The 17,776-nt window shown below is 46.7% G+C and overlaps 1 long non-coding RNA gene across 5 annotated transcripts in view; it reads left to right on the top strand.

The window, feature by feature from the left end:
* LOC125327505 overlaps positions 1-17,776 on the top strand; it is a 69,537-nt gene that overhangs the window by 34,632 nt on the left and 17,129 nt on the right. For 3 of the 5 annotated variants that reach the window (XR_007204295.1, XR_007204297.1, XR_007204296.1), the window contains 4 exons: positions 1,049-1,184; positions 9,020-9,091; positions 12,874-13,036; positions 16,715-16,811. This is a non-coding gene — a long non-coding RNA (uncharacterized LOC125327505). Of the gene's footprint in view, positions 1-1,048; positions 1,185-5,296; positions 5,460-9,019; positions 9,092-9,184; positions 9,275-12,873; positions 13,037-16,714; positions 16,812-17,776 lie in introns of those variants that run through there. The other 2 variants (XR_007204298.1, XR_007204299.1) reach the window with 2 other exon arrangements.

Genomic DNA, 17,776 nt, shown 5'->3' with positions numbered 1-17,776 from the left:
CCCATCCAACTCTGCATTCCGACAGCAAACACAGCAGCCAGGTGGTATGTCCAGAAACAGGCGAGCTTAATAAACTTCCTGCTCAGCTTGAGGACAGAATAAATAGTTCCATGGTGTCTGCTGAACAAAGCCAAATTGCACACCTCTCTGTGCTGCAGACGTGCTCTGGTTAAGGGACTGTCAACATTTTCCATCTGGATGGATGATTTAGCTGCCTTCCCTCACATCAGGGCGTTTGACTTACCCAGTGCTGCCACAAGACTCTGTTTTGACGGAATATAATTTTCATCCACTGTCTATGTCATCCTTGGGCTTGAAAAAGGAGTTTTAAGCAGTATTAGAGTAGAAAGATAATGAATATTTAAACACATAATTTTGCAAATCCCTGGAGAATAAGAAGAAGCTTTGGGATGGACACACACGGAGTCTGGAGATGGTAAACATTCTCCCCTCCTTGCCTTTAGTTTTAAAAGGATCCATGGGATTGAGCTATTACTCATTAGAGTCTGCCCCCCCAGCTTTCCGTTCCGCACGGGATGCGCAGTGTTTGCATAGAAAGCAAACTTATTGCACTGTGTAATAAGATTTGAATGCAAACATTTTAACTAACATTATCTGTTCAGAGGCATTGTCTAAACAACAGTTAACCTTTCTGTGCCAAAGCTGAATGAAACTTTGAAACTGGAGGCTGGGTTTTTCGTTCTGCTGACCAGTGCCATGGATTGATGTGCTGTTGATACAACCGCTTTCTCAGGTTTCATGTATGGAAGTCTGTGATGGAGCAGTAACTTCATTAATTTGGCCCATACTGATTCAGTTGAATGCTAATATTTTGACCTTATTCCCTAGGAAATGTTCTTCCTGCTGCACAGACTTGGAAAGCGTGGCCATCCCTGCATTTTGAGCCACATTTATGACAAGCTTTCAGAAAGATAATATTTCACACGTAAATACATGAGTGTTGGTTGTTAACACTTTCTGTATGACCAGAAAAAGGTATGAGTCCTCACTGCTCTGTAGCTTTTGAGTATTTCTTTGTATTTTCCAGCACCCTGAGCTGTACAGTTCTGCCTGCCCTGTAACCCAGGAGGAACAAGGATGTGAGTTCTGTGTGCAGCTGACCTCACCTGGGCTTGACACGGTCATGAACCTCGCACCCCAGCACAGAGGATAAAGATACAGATGTAGTTACAAAAAAAACCCCTTAAATGCAAAGGTGTTTAAGCAAACAGCTCCTTTAATGGCTTTGTGTGTCTAAAGCCCCGTGGTGGATCCAGCAGGCTCTGTTACGTAGGAGTGTGGAGAAGCTGAACATTGGTTACGTGTTGACTGACCCACATAGTCTAACTCAGTGGTCACTGAGGTGGAGTCTGCCTGGTTATCTCGAGGAGGAGGAAGAAACTGGGCTAGGAATTATGTTTTGTGAAAATACAATACAAATTCCTAACCCAGTTTTCAGCTGGGAGAACATGTTATTGTTGAACAATTGATACCACTTCATGGAAGCTTATTTTCTGCGCCTTAAGGGAAATTCAATTAAGTGAACTCCTATTTTAGAACACTGCTCTTTCCTGTCACTGATGAAGCAATAACAGTTGCAGAACATGGGATTTTCTGGGAGTGTTGGTGGTTTGCTCTCATTTATATTAATTTTTCAGCCTCTCTTTGAATCTTATCTATAAAACCCTCTGAGAGAGCCCCCTAGAGACCTAACTGGTTTCACTGGTGACTCCAGGCTGCTGTATGCTTGCTGCCACAAGGCACGGAGAAACACATGTCCCACAGCTGCGGGAGGTAGTGCTAGAGGTGCTGTGGCCCCAGTGAATAGCCATGACAGCAGCTGAGGTTTGTGGTATACTCTACCCATAGGCTCTTGCTGACATCCAGAGGAGCCTGTTCCTCCACATAGTGAACTGCTTCTGTCACTAACCAGCCCAGAAACCTAAATGTTCACAAGTGGTGCAAGTCCATTGTGTAGTTTCTGCCTTTCCATGCTCATCACAGCTCGGCAAATGCAGAGATTTGAATCTCACATGACAAGAAGTGACAGAATTGGGGATTAATTCTCTGTGAAATAATTTTGGTGATGGGATGCTGCCAGGACGCTTGACTCTGCATTCCTTGGACACCCCAGATTCCCACAAACTCTGAGGAGAGGACTGTGTGGGCAAGGAATGCAGCATGAACTTGTAATCTTTTCAGAGAGAGATATCTTAGCACCTTAGTGGGATGCTCTCTAGAGCCAGCTGTGCCAAAAGGTGACCCTTCTAGGACTGGGACCATTTATAGAACACTGGGTTTTAGTGCAGGGCACATTTTTATGAACTCCTATAAAAGGCTAAATACCAGGTTAATTAGGCTTGACAGTGCTGACAGAGTCTTAATTAAATCATTGTTAACAATATCAGTCTTGCATAACTCTATTTCTATCAAAATCATCAGAAATTATGATATTTTAGTTGGTCCTTGTAAGAGATGAAGGTCTGACAGCTTGTTCCCATTTCCAGTACTGCTGGTTCATTAATTTGTCCATAATTCTGAGCTTTCTACTCCATTCCCATCTCTCTCTGGTTATCTGTTCTGCTTGCTTAGTCCTGACATTTTGGCTTATTCCCTACCATGCTGGATTGTGCCTTTCCTGTAACCCTTCTGTCCCTCCATCCAAACACAGAGGTACAAACGTGCAGTCCATCAGCAAGGATGGATCTTGCAAAACACCACCCACCAAGAGCTTAGATCTGGTGTATCTGGTGTTCAGCACCTGTTTCGGGGGGATTTTTGTTGGAGACTGAGTCCCTGGGCAGAACTCATTTAAGCACAGTGGAAATCCAGCCTAAGCCAGGGATGCTGGCAATCCATGTGACTCCTGGGTGCTGATTAATTGCTGGGTCTGTAAGAGTTAAAGGGAATGCAATGCCTGGTCTTGCTGCCAGAGTCTCCTGCCTGTCTGCCTGGAAAAGGGGGGCCACTCCATGCCAGCCTTTGAGTCATGCCATGAGCACAAGCCAGGGCAAAGCCCTCTGCTTGCCACACAAATCCCGGTAGCATCCCACTTCTTTCCCCTTTTCAATACCTGTGTTTCCAGGCACACTGAGGCAGCTCTTAGCAGAGGTGAAGGCAGGAAACGTTTTGGAACCTCAGCCTGCTGGGCTCCTAGCCAGGGGACCACAACAGTGGACGCCTGTTGTCCCCTCCTGTCACCAGAAGCTGGGGAGCCCCCATTTTTTCTCAGGGGGGAGCAGGCAGCACAAGTCTGGGTTCGTCTGGCCTTATGCTACCCGTGGGTCACCTCAGGAACAGGAAATTCCCAGCTGCTCCCCAGGACAGCCCAAATCGGAAATGGTGCAAGGGGAACTTAACCTGGACATGATAGCTGGGATCTGGCCTGAAATCTTCTCTTCAACTCGAGAAACAGTTTGCTGTCTCTATCTAAAGGTTTTTGTCTGTCTCTGCTTAAAAGCTTTAAATAATGTCACAAAACCACTCACACATCCCACACTGCAAAGCAGATAAGCAGTGAGAGGAACTGAGAGTCTTTAATAAGCTGGAACACAACCAAAAAAGACTTAAAGCCTGTGATCAACTTGGTAGCACACAGGAGCCACCAGAGGGTGATCACAAGGATTGACTCAAGGTCTGCTCCCTCTTCTGCTTTCTTAGCCCGTTGTACATCCTTGATCTCCAAGTTAATCATTCTCTGACGACTTAGGCTTGATCAAGCCTTCAGCTCTCTTTGTTGCCATTTCAGGGAACATGTGGATCAAGTTCTCAGGATCTTGAAAGAGCCACCATGTCCTGAAATCCCATTTCTTAGGCTGCAGTTCATCTTGTCTGTTCTCCATTACTGCCCTCTTGCCCTCTTGCTTTGTGTTGGTAGTCAGCCCTTGTGATGTAGAATGCAAATGAAGAGGTTTTGTGGGAGACTACCAGGAGATTGTAATCTTCTTCTCTTATCTCTCATTCCAGACATATCCTGAAATGACTCGTTCTTTCTTCTCTTTTTATTTCACAATATAAGCATTTTGCAGAGGAGGTGACATCTTTCAGTGCTTTAGTATTTCATCTCCCTATGTCTTCACATTTTTTTCCACTTTCTCATCTGCATGTTACCAACTTAATTATGCTGCACAATGACTTTAAAAAGGCAAACTCTAACAAAGGCTAACGAGGATGTTTCTTGGCAGCTGGTCACTGTTTTGCCTTGGGCTCATAACTTCGCTTGCCACTCTCCACTGGGCACTGAAGCTGTTCTTGTGTTTAAAGATAATTGCTCCGAGCAAGATTATATCATATTTTCTGTCTATGCTTTCAGGAGGGTTTAATGCTGTATAATCTGCCCATTATAACCACATCTCCAGACAATAGAGGCTGCAGAATACAGTGTGATAAAGTGTTAGCAAATCTTGGTCGTGCTCATCCCTTGTCATTATATTTAGGTTCTAATGGTTTAAGAGCACACAGAAATTTAAAAAATGGGGCTCAAATTAATGGCTGCAGATGTACCCAGTTTTCTTCGCCCACAGCCAAAGATGACATGGACTTTAGGTGAGGTGCATGATATTTTTCTGCATCTGTCTGTCAAAGCAGCATAAGCTTAAGTAAGATCTTGCTATCTAATGATACATATTGACTAATCACATTGTTGTGACTGAACCAACCTTCAGTAAAGGCACTGGAGAATAACTGCAGCAGCTACCATCTTCTCTGGGGAATTCCAGGTAAATTTGTGCAGCCCAATGTGTCCTGTCTTTTTATGACCCATTTTCCACAAGAAGTACCATGATGCTCATTTCTTTTGTAACAGAGCAATTTCTCATCATTTACTTTTCTTCTCTGAGCATAGTTGGTAGCTGAAGTAGCCAAATTCCATTCAAGACTGAGCAGAAATGACTTTGCCTCAGTTTCCTATATCTTGTTAGAGATATAACCAATCTTTAAAAACTTGGGAAGTTGTGTTTCTTGAGAGACCAGTTCCTTTAAATTCCTGCACATATATTTAATTTCTGAGTATCACGTGTCAGTTAAGTCCTGAAAACGTGGTGAAGACACATTATTTCCACATGGGTCAGAACCATCTTTTGCAAGACTGGAAAGAATCTGATCTTGTCTCAAATTGTACTCCTGGTTCCTAGAAATACTCTTGCTAGGAGATAAGGAATATGATGTAACCATGGATGTCCACTGGGTATTCTGGATTGAATGAAATCCTCCTTGTCTACCATGAGAGTGGTCATACAATAAAATTTCCAGATGGGCTAATCATAACACAAACATTTACTGAGGCTTCAAGCTGGGACATTTGGGAGAACAACTATGGAGCAAAATGCTAAAAAGAAAAGGTGCACTCATCCTAAGTGGGACAGCTTTTACCCCGGAGTGGCCAGGGGAAGTGCTGTCTTCTTTTGGCCAGCATTAATTAATGGCAGGAATTCCCAGCCAGTCCACTCTTGGACTTGAAGGTGAGCTCATGAAGGCACTTACTGGGGATGAGGAGGGGTCTCTTGGGGAGCCTTGTCCCTGGAGAAGGGCACTGTGGAAATCTCTGGTGCTTGGGTGAGGCTTTACAATGATATTCCCTGTTTGTCTTCATTAATGTTTAAATTTATCGTGTGGAGAGCAGAGCCGACCTTGAGTTTGCTCTATGTGCCATCTACACGTACCGGGATGAGAGAGGCTTCTCCTCCTGCTAGAACCATCCTCTTGCTTTGTGTTTAATGTAAACAGTGTGTTTAGAAATGTATTGTCTGTGGCAGACCTGACATCACAACCAAATTCTTTAAAATAAAATGTTTAGTGGGAATCGTGTGTCAGCTGCCTAGCGCTGAAATGTATGGAATGGAAGTAAGCAAACCTTTTCTTAATTAAAAAAATGAAAATGGATTCTGAACTTTATCTAAGGGTCACTTTGGGATGATTTTTAGACAGAAAAAATCTTGGCTTTCTGGCAGGACAGCTGTGAGGGAGTGTTCTATTCATTAGACCACAATTTGTCCAAGAAAATACGTTCCAAGTCCTAATCAATTTAGATGAAAACTTGCTGGACAGGGTTCAAGCAGGCTAGTTATGGAGTCTTAAAAAGCCAAACCCACATGTCTCAATGGGCAAGAGGCAAGATAATCTTAGCTTACAATGGAATGTTTAAATTCATACAGCTAAGACACTGACATAGGCACAAAGGTTGGTTCTTTTGTGCTGGGTTTTTTTAACCAGAAACATGTGAAGAATTGGAATTTTTAAAGAGAGGGAATATCCCTTTAAGATATAATCATGGTGAATGGACTGTGGCCAGATCCATCCTTGCTTTAGTATCTATAGAAAGATTTTTGGAAAAGACCAGCTTCCAAAGCACTAGAAACGGAGGTGTGCCTCCAAACAAAGGTCCTCGGCGTCACAGGCTCTTGTAGAGTTTTATAATTCCCAGCTGTATGAGGATTTTTTTTTAATGAGCTGCTTCAGCAGTGGAAATGGAGAAGTTTGGAGAAGCTGTTGCACAGTGAGCCCCTGGGAAGGTGACACCATGCACAGCATTGTTCTGCTATTGAATGTAGGCTCTTTATGATGACACATCGCTACCGAGCACAGAAAACCACAGCTCAACACACCCCCAGCCCTCCTGGGGTTAATGGTAACTATTTTAGGGGTTTTTTCTGTCATTCAGTTCATTTCTCCATTATTGCAGCTGGTAGCTTTAAAACAATGCATTTGCAGATCCATGCAAATTCCCATAGGGATGAGATATATAACCTGAGCAGTCTTTAACCTTAGCTAAGACTCTGCAAGTCAGAAAACCATTTCAGAAATTAAATATTCCCCAGGCTAATCTCCACCACAGACATGAACCAAGGGTACCTTTCACAGTAATTTTCAATGCCTGGTAGAAAGCCACAGCAACAAGTCGGTCTCTGAAGTGCCAGTTCACATTCACCTCTTCACTAGTGGATCCTCTGCTCTCCTGCACCCGTTGCTGGGAAGTGACAAATGCACCATTTCTCTTCTGTCATGACTCTCTTCTGGCACTGGAAGGCCTTCGCTGACTTCAGGCGGAAAAACAATTCTTTCTAGCTGTAAGTGGCTCTGTCTACACCACAGGGCAGCCCCTGCGTCCCAAACTTGTTACTCACTAGCCTTCTCCTATCCAGGGACTGAGACCTGAGCCAGGAGCTCATCATTTCTCATCATGACTCCTGTTATTTCAGGGGGCAGTGAAACACCCTTTCTGCCAGTCCTCCTGCTTTGTCCAACCCCACCACCCTGAACCTGCATCCCCCCTCTTGACTCGGAGAGGGATTTACTGGCATGGCTGGGGCTGGATGTGAAGGAGAACGAGCATACAGTATTGTTAAGTAACTTGTGGTTAAAGTCACTAACTCTGGAGACTTCTTGACTACTGTAAACGCCAGCAGTTCGTTGTCCCACAGCCTCTTCCTTCCTTCACGCCCCACTCTGCCAAGTCAGCCACCTGAGACCCTGCTTATTGCTCTTGTTTTCCCTGGCTCTTCTCACTTGTTTACTTAAAAATCTCTTTCCCTTCCCTTGCCTTCATTTGAATTTCTTGCAGGAGGATCCTGTAAGGACACCTACTTTAATCAGAATTTCCTGTGAGTTAATAGGCAGCTTTTTTTGAGTTTTACATGTTTTGAATTAAAAATGTGATCATTTCTTCATTGCCCCTTCCTCGAACTCTGCTTTCAACAAACTCTTTTCTTACGGAAAGTCATGGTTTTAAAAGGCAGGCTCTGTCCCGCAGAGAAGGAGGAGGAGGGGTACTTTGGATGCAGCAGGACAGCCTGTCACCCAAGGGAAAGCAGCCGACATGCTGCTGAGGCTGGCTGCATATTTTCATTTCAAAAAGCACTCCAGACTAAAACCACCTGTGAGTGAGTCTGGCTGGCTGATTTAGTAGGGCCTAGTGCAGGGTGTCCTGTCAAAAGCCACACTTATTTTCACAAAGGCAAATGGATCAGGTTTTATGTGGCAGGGTGACAGCTCACTGGGACAGGCTCATTAAAACTTTGTAAAACAAACTGTAAGCGAGAGGCGCAACATTTCCTTATCCAAACCCGGAGAATAGACAGGCGTCCTATGGAAAAGTGAGTCATATTCTCTGTAGTACATTCTGTTCATTCTGTTATAATAAACATGAGTGTTTGTTTGCTGAGTCCATCAGCATCCAGATCTAAACTTGATTAGGAGGACAGGCTCCTCGGCCGCTGCCAGGCTCGTGTGTGCACTGCTGTTTGGTCGCTGTGTTGTATAACAGCACCAGTCATGTCAGGCTGCCATTCCAAAAGGAAATAACAGCACTTCCCTCATTGCTTTCAAATCCATCCCAAATTTCTATTAAAGACATCAAAACAATTACTGTGATACTTTCCGTGCTTTCCAAATGACTCATCTTTGAAAGAAACTGCTGGAAAATAAGGCGCAACCAAGGTCCCTTCATTCCAGCTTGAGACTTTTAAGAATCTCATGGAAACAAGTCAAAATAAGAAGCCACAAACCCACCGTCTCATAAAGCCCTTCTCCATGTTTTCTATGCTTCTGTGCTACCAGTTGGAGTTGGTTTTACTAGCTACAGTGCCAGAAGATATGGCAGGTTGTTAGTCCAGCTCCGTGACTGCAGAAGGTGAATTAGCTGGCCAAATGTGTTTATTGCTACCGCTGTTGGAAGAGGGCTTTTAAATAGGATGATGCTTAGCTGCATCTAGAACTAGTAGTGAAATAAGGGATGGTCTGCTGGAGACAAGGGAACTTCTGGGAAGGAAGTGTCTCTGCAGCAGGAGCAGCATTATGGAAATCTGACTCTTGCCCAGTTATAAGAATGGGCACGGTCTCCAAAATTTTAAATGCTCGCTGCATTTCTAAGAACTGTAGATGGGGCAGGAGGGATTTCTTCTGACTTCGGTGGGAAGAGAGTTGGAGATTAGCCATGGGTTAGAAATTTGTTGGGCTATAGCTTGAAGTGTTTCAGCTACTTCCATAGAATCACTTGCTAACTACAATTACTTGTCTAATGCAGCACTCCAGGAAGTGGGATTACTGTCCTGCAAAACCTGAAAGGAAGGGCTGAGGACAATGACCATCCTGACAGGTAGGCATTCCCAGCTTCTCGGGTGCATGATGATACCCCTAAGGCTGCTCATTTTGCTGACATTTTTCTTCCACCTTTATCCTCATGTGGAAGGAGCAGTGGCATTGCCTTTGCAGACTCTCTCATGCAAGAGGACCACACACACCAACAAGCTTTGGGGTACCAAACAGCATAATACTGCAGGTAAAATGGCTACTTCACTCCTCAAACTAAACCTACCATGGGGCACTCATGTAGAAAAAAAAGACTCCTTTGCCTTTTTGCTCTGGCAAATATCTGGTGATACTTTTTGGGGAGTTTTTTGCCCCAATAACAATTTTTTGTTTTAATTTTTCCTCAAGTTATCCAATCACTGAAGTCCATTTGTCCTTTTCAGTCCTGTATTACAGGTATTTTTAGCCATTGAGGAAAACCCTGTATTGTCCCTCCTCAAAGTCTCTTGATGCCATTCTGTTTTGAGGTGGAGCTTCAGAGCCATGTAAAATGCTCTCAGCATGCACAAGCCAGCTCCAGGAGCCAGTCCAGATTACCAGAAAGAACCCAGAAAGGTCTCCCACCCTGCAGGGAAGCAGCAGCCAAAGGCTCTCCTCACCCACTGCAGTGTCCCAGCTTCCCTCTGTGAGTCATGCGTCACAGGGGGCTTCTCTTGACCATAAGTGGGATGTTTAATAAACCTGAGGTTTTTAATCTTTAGATGTTCACAGCTGTTCACAGAAACATAAAATACACAGTCCAGCATGAGCAGCTACATGCTGAGACAAAAAATGCATAGCATTGTACTTGAGCAGGGCCAGGATCTCTCCGAGGTTCTCTGGCAGGAATGAATGGTTGGCATCATTATTTTTCTAGGTAAAAAACAAGAGGTTTATTGAGCCTGTTGAATCTAGAGCAGCCTGACTTCTTGTAACACCCCCTGCGTGCCCATGCCTGTGTTGCTGGTGGAAACACCACATTTAAGAAGTGAGGAATGACTTAGAGGTTTCTGCAACCTAAACTATTCTGTGATTCTAAGATCACTGAATTTAATTGACTTGATTTATGCTTTTTATCCCTATCAGTGACTGTCTTCTTTCCTTTGTGGAAATTGTCACCCTGTGATCACATCGTTGAAGTGGTTATTTTTTACTTTTTTTTAACCTGCTGGTTATGGTTTTTAAACCATACTTTTTAATATTTTGTGTGTGTGTGATTAGACAAAAGCTGGGGGTGTTGGAAGCTGCAAGTCCCAGTCTTTGCTGTGCTGGCTCCTGGTGAGGGATGGATGCATAAACCTGTTTGGTATGTGCTGCTGCAAGAAATACATGTGCAAGCACGACAAGGTGTCTGTGGGTGCAGGAACATCTCCCGGGGAACTCTAACGTTTGGCTTGCTGGCAGTATCATTCCACTGAAGCAGCTTTCAGTTGCTTTCACCTCAGCTTGTTTATCTGTAAAATGGAAATAGGGAACTTCCTAGAGAACCCAGAGCCATATTTTTAATTACTCATGGCTTTTGCATACCCTTGAGGAGAGTATAAGCTGTAAATCTCTGAAGCTGCAAACCAACATTTCTGTGGTTTAAGCATCAGGGGAGCCCCTTTCCCAAAGACACTGCTGTATTCTCCTGGCTGTGTATTTCATGACAAGCCTGTGCTCAGCCCTTGGCTTGCAGACCAAGCCCTGGGACCCCTGACCCCTTTCTGTGTGCAGAGCCAGGTGTTTTCCTGCAGAGCCTGTCCTGCTGGGGCTGTGGGCTGGGGCTTGTAAGGTGCCTGTCGTGTGCGCTGTGCGTTTGAGGTGCCGAAAGCGGCATGTGGCAGACCCGGGCTCCACAGTCTGTGGGGGCACGGGGCAGTGGCCCCCTCCCAGCACCAGCACGGCCCTTCCCCAAGCCCAGCCACACTCTGCACCCAAGACCAAGCCCTGCCAGGGCTATGGGCACACACGGTGCATCCTAAACAGGATGGGAGGTCGCTCAGGTCACCCTGTGCCTCTTGGTACGTGGCCCCGTGCTTTACCATCAGCTCCCTGGAGGCTGTGACATTTGAGCTTGCACTGGCTGCCCCAGCACAGGGAGGTCAAACAAATTGAATTTCTCTTCAAATTAGCTGTCTATGGCTTTGATCCCCGTCCATTGGAGACCTTGTGTGTTTTAGCTGGAAGAATGCACGCCACGTTCCAGCCCCCTCCCGCAGCCGGGGGAGCCGCGATGCCCTTGGCAGCGGCGGAGCGGTGCTCAGCTGGAGAGCCATCACTGGAGCGTGGCCTCTGTCGAGAAGGATCCCAGCTTCCCTGGGCCTCTCTCTTACAGATGTTAATCCCTTCCTATTGTCTTTGCAAGTTCTAACAGAATAGTAAACTGCAGTAAAGAGAGGGGATATGTTCAATTTAAGCAACGAGATTATGATGTTCCGAATAAAGCCGTATTTATTAATAATTACCTCTCTGCCATGACTTTAAATTCAAACAGCTGGACAGCCTCTGCTCTTTATTAATTTCCTTGGATCCTTGGCACGAAGCCCTCAATTCCTGTGATGTAATGGTATAAAAAGTTGGCTCCTGACCGAGCTTCCACCCACAAGTTCTAAATTTGGAGCATGGCAAATTTCTGCAGATTCCAGAGACAGGCTATGCTCAAGATGTGCTGATGCCTTCAGTCCCATCCTATTGCACCAAAAAACAAGGTTGTGTGCTTTTTATAACGGGGATCATAAATATGACTCAGATGCACATGTTGTCTATGTAAGCACTTGGGGCTGGCTATCACTTTATGGCACTGGGAAGAAGCCAAGCCAAATAAAAATTGTTTTGAGTAAATATTACATTTCTGGAGCATGAATAACTTTTCTCTGCAGCCAGCGTGTCACTAATGGGAATAAGGAAGAAGACGGGGTGGGGGGAAAGCAGTAACTAGATCATCCCTCTAAACACAGACAGTCTGCAGCAAGACCTGTTGTTTGGACTCGTCTGGGATGTGATATCCCAGATAATTCATAGCAGGGCTCAGCAAGGCCACAAGAGATGGAAATAAAAATAGCTGTGTAGCTCAGCGCCATCCTGCTGCGCAGCTCTCTTTTGGGTGGGATCTCCAGGAGTGGTATGTAAAACAGGCAACCAGAGAACCCAGTGTCCTCCTCTCCCCTGCTCCCAAATGTGCAGAGGCTCAAGCGTGCGGATTGCTCCATGGAGATCAGTGTTGCTACTCACATGCTCAGCACTAAGCATGTGCACATGTCTGTCCAAGATCCAGGCCAGAAGGAAGGATGACTTTTTCATCCCGCAGTTCTGGGACCCCGGGGGATGTCTGCGCTGCAGAACGGGGGAAGCAGAAAATGTGGCCACGTGCAGCTCTGCATTCAGAAGGAAGCAGCTCACTGGCAGGTCTGTGGGGCAGGGATGTACCATCCCACCACCAGCACAGGGCTGGTTCATCACAGCTGTTGGCTCTGCTCCAGCAGCTCCAGCAAGCTGATAAGTCTCAGCATCCCCCAAAATCCCAATTACTCCTGCGCTTGAGCAGTACTTATGAAGTGCTTCATCTACCTGAAATGCAAAGGGATTTTAAAAAAAAAGAAGCTCTTTCTGCAAGAACTTTTCCAGAAACATTCCCTGATAAAAGGAATCCTCAAGTCTTTCAAAAATAATAGCCAGAGAGAAATAACAAGTGAGAATCTAGCTCTGAAAATCATTAATGCCTTTCCCATTTTCCTGATGGGCATGTGCATCCCTTCCTGTTGCACCTGTGAGCTTTTACATGTCAGATAAGTGCTTTCCTGAGCTTTGCTGTCTTCTCCTTTATTATAGGCTTCTTTCGGATAGCAGGCAGAAAATGTGGCTTTAAAAGAGGAGCTCGGACAGGAAGCAGCAAAGTTCCAGGAGGATTTCTGCGTCAAGCAGGAGAACAGCTGGCTTCTTGAAGTGTGAGCTTCAGAGATCCCTAAAACCCTTGGCTGCACAGTTGGAGCAGGTGAGTGGGGAGGCGTCAAGGGCCCTCGACAGTCGCAGCCACCCCTATCAGAAACTTCTGAAGAGCTTCTCTGTGCAGTGGGCTGGACTGGGGCTTGCAGATAGAATGTTAGAAGGGCTGTGAGCCCTGCAATAACCACAGCAGGCTTGACGTCAGCAGACCTGTACCTCCAGGGATTAGTTCTGAGAAATCAGTGCCGGTTTGCCCAGCTAAGGCGGTTTTGACTGTTTGAAGGATCTGGGTGATAAGTTATTTTTCCATGCCTTGCACACTGCCAGCTGTCATTTTCTGCCAGAAGAGCAGCCCAGACAGTGTACATGGGGCTGGCTCCCTCCCCTTTGTAATGCATTTTACAATTTGGAGAAACTTTTGTAACACAAGAAAGTGTTTTTACATATTAGAGCATCTAAATTGTTAGAACAGTTGGAAAATCCTAATTGCCTTTAAAAGTCAGGGAAAAAAAACAGCAAAGAAAACATTTTGGATTGCAGAATTAACAAAACTGGGAGCTGAAGCTCAGTTTCCTGGACCAAAAATTTATTCAGGGAGTCCTCTTGTACTTGTAACTTTAAAACAAATACCTGAACCTTCAACAAGGGATTTGCACCTACCCCCAAACTTACTCTGAGTTGCAGAGCTTAAGCTCTGAAAACTCTCCAGAGATGCACTGTTGAGGTTGGTCATGTTTAGATTTACCCCAGAGTGTTTTCAGGGTTCCACATGCACAGAGGAGGGGGAAATGTACCAGCAGCTTGAATGAGAGATGAGAGATGAAAAAAGAGGACTTGGCTGGAGTGTTGGCCTAATTTCCATGAAACTTTGGGGGTAGCTATGTGGTGATTTAACTCCAGTTAATTAGAGGCTAAAGGCTGCTTCAACTTGTGGTTGTTACCCAAAAGCGCAGATGAGGTTTTCTGGTGGCCAGGGATCAGGAATAAAGGTGGAGGAGCTGGAGGTGACTCTACAAGGGGCTGGCAGGGGCTGGTGCCAGGGGCTCTGGTCGTGCCCTGGTACAAGTGGCTCTTTCCAAGGCCTCACTCAACAATCTCTGATTTGCACCTTGTGGACACAGCTTTAGGGTATCACTTAAAGAGCCCTCTTTTTAGGGACGGATTATGATTTTGTAGATGTCTCTGTGCTTTATTAGTGGATAAAAATCACCCACCTTTCATCAATGCCCAGCTGAGGCATAAGGAGGTTAAGGGACCTGACGAAGGTGATAGCAAGTCAAATTGTTTGGAATTTTGTAGCTCTGAAATATCATCTTTCTAAAACAGGAAACCCTCTCAGGAGTAGTAGGTTTTCATTAAAACAACAGTTCAAACCTGTCGATCTTGATCTATCAGGAAAAAGAGGAATGCAGAAAATGTGAGAGTTAGCTTAGCCTCCCTTAAACTAAACCACCAGGTTCACGTTCCAATGGAGAAACAAATACCCTACAGGCATCGTGGTGTCTTTGATTTATTTTTGGAAGTTGAAAACTCCCCCTCTTGGTGTCTGAGCTAAGAAAAAAACGAGGATTTTTTGAGCCAACAAAAGGTTTCTGGAGGAAAAACTCTCCAGTCCCACTTCTCAAGGGCTTATGACATGAGCAGTTGAGCTAAGGTAATCTAGTTTAGCCTCCCTTACATTTCAAAATTGGGTTAAAGTTCCTAAGTCATTGAGGGAAAATGTTACCCAACAGAGTAATGACTCTCTAATTGGCGTGTCAGGCCTTGGCAGCGGCGGGTGCAGACCCTGGTTTCAGTCACTTGAGCAGCTCAGGGTGACAACGTGCCCACATGAGGGAGAAAGGGCACCGCGGCTGCACAGCCTTGGGTGAAGCCCCGGAGCTGTGCTGGCAGCCTTGGTCATCCTCTTCCCGGTCCTCTCCCTCCTTCCTTTGGAGGTCAGGCAGCCCCGGGCAGAGGTTTTGGCCGCTGCTGGGTGTGGGTTCGTCCCGCAGCAGCAGCAGTGTGGTGCTGCACGTACACGAGTGACGCGGCTCCGAGCGTGGGACCGGCTCAGCCGCGAAACCCCCGCGCGGTGCCGCATCCCCGGCCCTGCCTCCCCGGGCGGGAGCCGCAGATGTGATTCATTAGGAGCCTGCCGAGCAGGGCCGAGCTCCCCGGGCTCTCCGGGGCTGTGCGACGGTGTCCGGCTGCCATCTGGTGTCCGGCGCCCGGGGGGGGCCCGCACATCCCCCGCGCATCCCCCGCGCATCCCCCGCGCATCCCCCGCCACCGCGGCCGGCGACAGCGCGGCCTGAGTAGCATCCCCTGGGCTGCGGCCAAGCCGTGAGCAAATCCTGCCCAGACTCTCAGGGCCCCCCGCCACGGTATCTCCCGCATTCCTGCGGCAGATCTGGTATTTCTTATTGTTCTCCCCGTCTCTGGGGGAGCAGCTGCCGCTGCCTGGCCGGCCTGCCGGGGCAGGAGCTGGCGGAGCCCTGGGCTGCGGGTCCCACGACTCGCCGGGGGCTTTGGAAAAATCGTGTCAGTCTTCTCATCCTGCTTCGGCACGTAGGAACTTGGGGCTCGTCAGGAGGGGCGAGATGAAAATGAGAAAAGAATGGAAAACTGGAAGAGCAGAGCGTGGTTGTGCAGCTCTGCTCTCCTGGAGGTGGTGTGGGCTCAGCAGACGCTCCCCTGCACCCGGCACAGGCTGCCCCGGGCTCAGCGCTCATCGGGAGCTTTCTGCCGCAAGATCTGTGCCAGCCTGCAGCACAGAGCACCTCAGATTTGCTGGCAGCCCCAGGGACGCCAGGGGCAGGGACTGGTCAGAACAGGGCGAGGGCGGAGGCAGAGACAGAGCTGCCTTCGAAGCTGTGCAGGACTGCTCCCTGCTCTGCGCTCACAGCAGCCTGGCCCAGCACGGGTGTTCAGCGCCTGGCAGTGTTTTCTTGTCCCCTTTCCCTCTGACAGGCTGGTTCTCCTACCACACCCCATGCCTGTGCTGTTCCTTGAAGCATGATTTCAAGGAATATAGGCTCTGGATTTTCTCCTGCTGGTGGGAAGGATTTGCTGGCTGGAGGTGCAGTGAGAGCAGCTGTAGGCTTGACTCTTGCCATCTGTCATGGTGACAGTGAGGAGAGTGTGCTGGAGCACGGGCAGGTGGCTTTCTTTGCCAGAGGGACCACGTGCAGCTATTCTGTGAGACCAGGCTTGAGGTGTTGGTTGTTTTGGGCCAGCCATCTCCCCAGGAAGCTCCATCAGCCAGCAGAGACCCCCTTGGACATCGTGCAACCCTCACAGGCAGGCAGTGGCCATGCTAAAGCAAACCAGCAAACACAGAAGGTGGCACCTCCATCCCCACAGGGAGCAGTGCCACACCACTCAGCTTTTGATGGGGCCCAGGTGTGAGCAGGCTGTACCCTGCTCCCGTCATTTCCCACCTCCTGTCTGGGAAAAAGCAGCCCATGGCCACACAATCTTTCTGGCTGGGAGGAAAGCCTGGGTGAAAAAGGGGCATGGTCCTCCCTCACAGAGAGATGGGGTGGTTGACTCTATGGCTCGGAGAGAGTAAAATGGCCCAAAGCATCACTGGCAAAGGAAATGGTTCAGAGAACACAACCTTGCACTGCTACAAATGCAAAACTTCAGTCCCAGTGTGAGAGGGACTTTCTGAAAATGGCTAAGAAAAGTCTGACCATAAAAAAGTTTTTAAAGTGTGGTTTGTTGAGTTTCTTTTCTTTTTTAGTCAGGACTGAGGAACCAGAACCCCAGCACTTGCACTTCGAGTCAGGGCTGAGCTGCACAAGCCTCTTCAGAGTGGGAAGAGAAATCTCTATGCTCAGGTAGGCATTGAAACAGATAATTTGTGTCAACACCAAGTCCAGGCTGCTTTTGAAACTGTCTCATGACTATGCCTGAGCTTTTAATCCCATCTGAGATATCAATGTGTGCTCAGAAAAAATATAACAACAAGAATAACAGCAGGTGAGTGTTTGCATGAAGACATCGTTAGGCCCAGATCCTGTTAAAGCCTTTTGTGTGCTGCAGCCATGGCAAGAAGCTCTATTAATTAGCAATGATATTAATAACAATGTGTAAAGCTGGTGCTAGATCAAGACCCTTTGGCAGGCAGAAGAGTGATGTGAGCTATGACCAGGCTGAGTAGGGCAGAAGGGGTTATTTTTTTGGTGGTTTTATTCATTAAGGAATTTAAAGTAATGTTTGATGGGGGAAAGTGAGTGCAATTGTGCTGGAGATCATGTTTTCTTTTTTTCTTTTTATCCACATTCTGCCCAGTCTGCCATGGGCTTTCCTCTGACCCTGCTGCTCATATCCTTTTACATTTCCTCTGTCAATTAGGCTAAAATATAAGAAAAAAGGCAGAAGAAGGGCTCTTGTCAATTGTTTTTTCTAGGGTGTTAAAAACTGCCTCATTAAATCTCCCTCTCAAGGCTTTTCAGGATGTTTCTAATTTAACTGTTTTGCATCATCCTGTTCCAAGTTTAGTTTCTTCTGGAGGTGAGATGCAGCTACATTTGCCAAATACTGTTTCATCTTATGTGTTAAAACAACCACTGCACCTTCCTTTTTTTTTGAAGGATGGGTACTTCTGACATACTCAGGAAGCAAGTCCATAAAACGGTGCTTTTCTTCACTTTTGCTTCCTGGCATTTCCGAGTAGTTGGAGTTCACAGTAAGTGTGCGGAAGCCACAATAGTCTCTAAATTCACGAAGCGTCACAAAGTTTCCATTTGCATTTTATTTTGGCCCTCACGGCCGCATTAGCACTACGCCACGGGCTGATACC

This window comes from Corvus hawaiiensis, chromosome 6 (genome assembly GCF_020740725.1).
Source record: "Corvus hawaiiensis isolate bCorHaw1 chromosome 6, bCorHaw1.pri.cur, whole genome shotgun sequence".
Classification (NCBI taxonomy): domain Eukaryota; kingdom Metazoa; phylum Chordata; class Aves; order Passeriformes; family Corvidae; genus Corvus; species Corvus hawaiiensis.
Note: the sequence above shows the minus strand (reverse complement) of the source record. Positions and strands in the feature narration are given on the sequence as shown.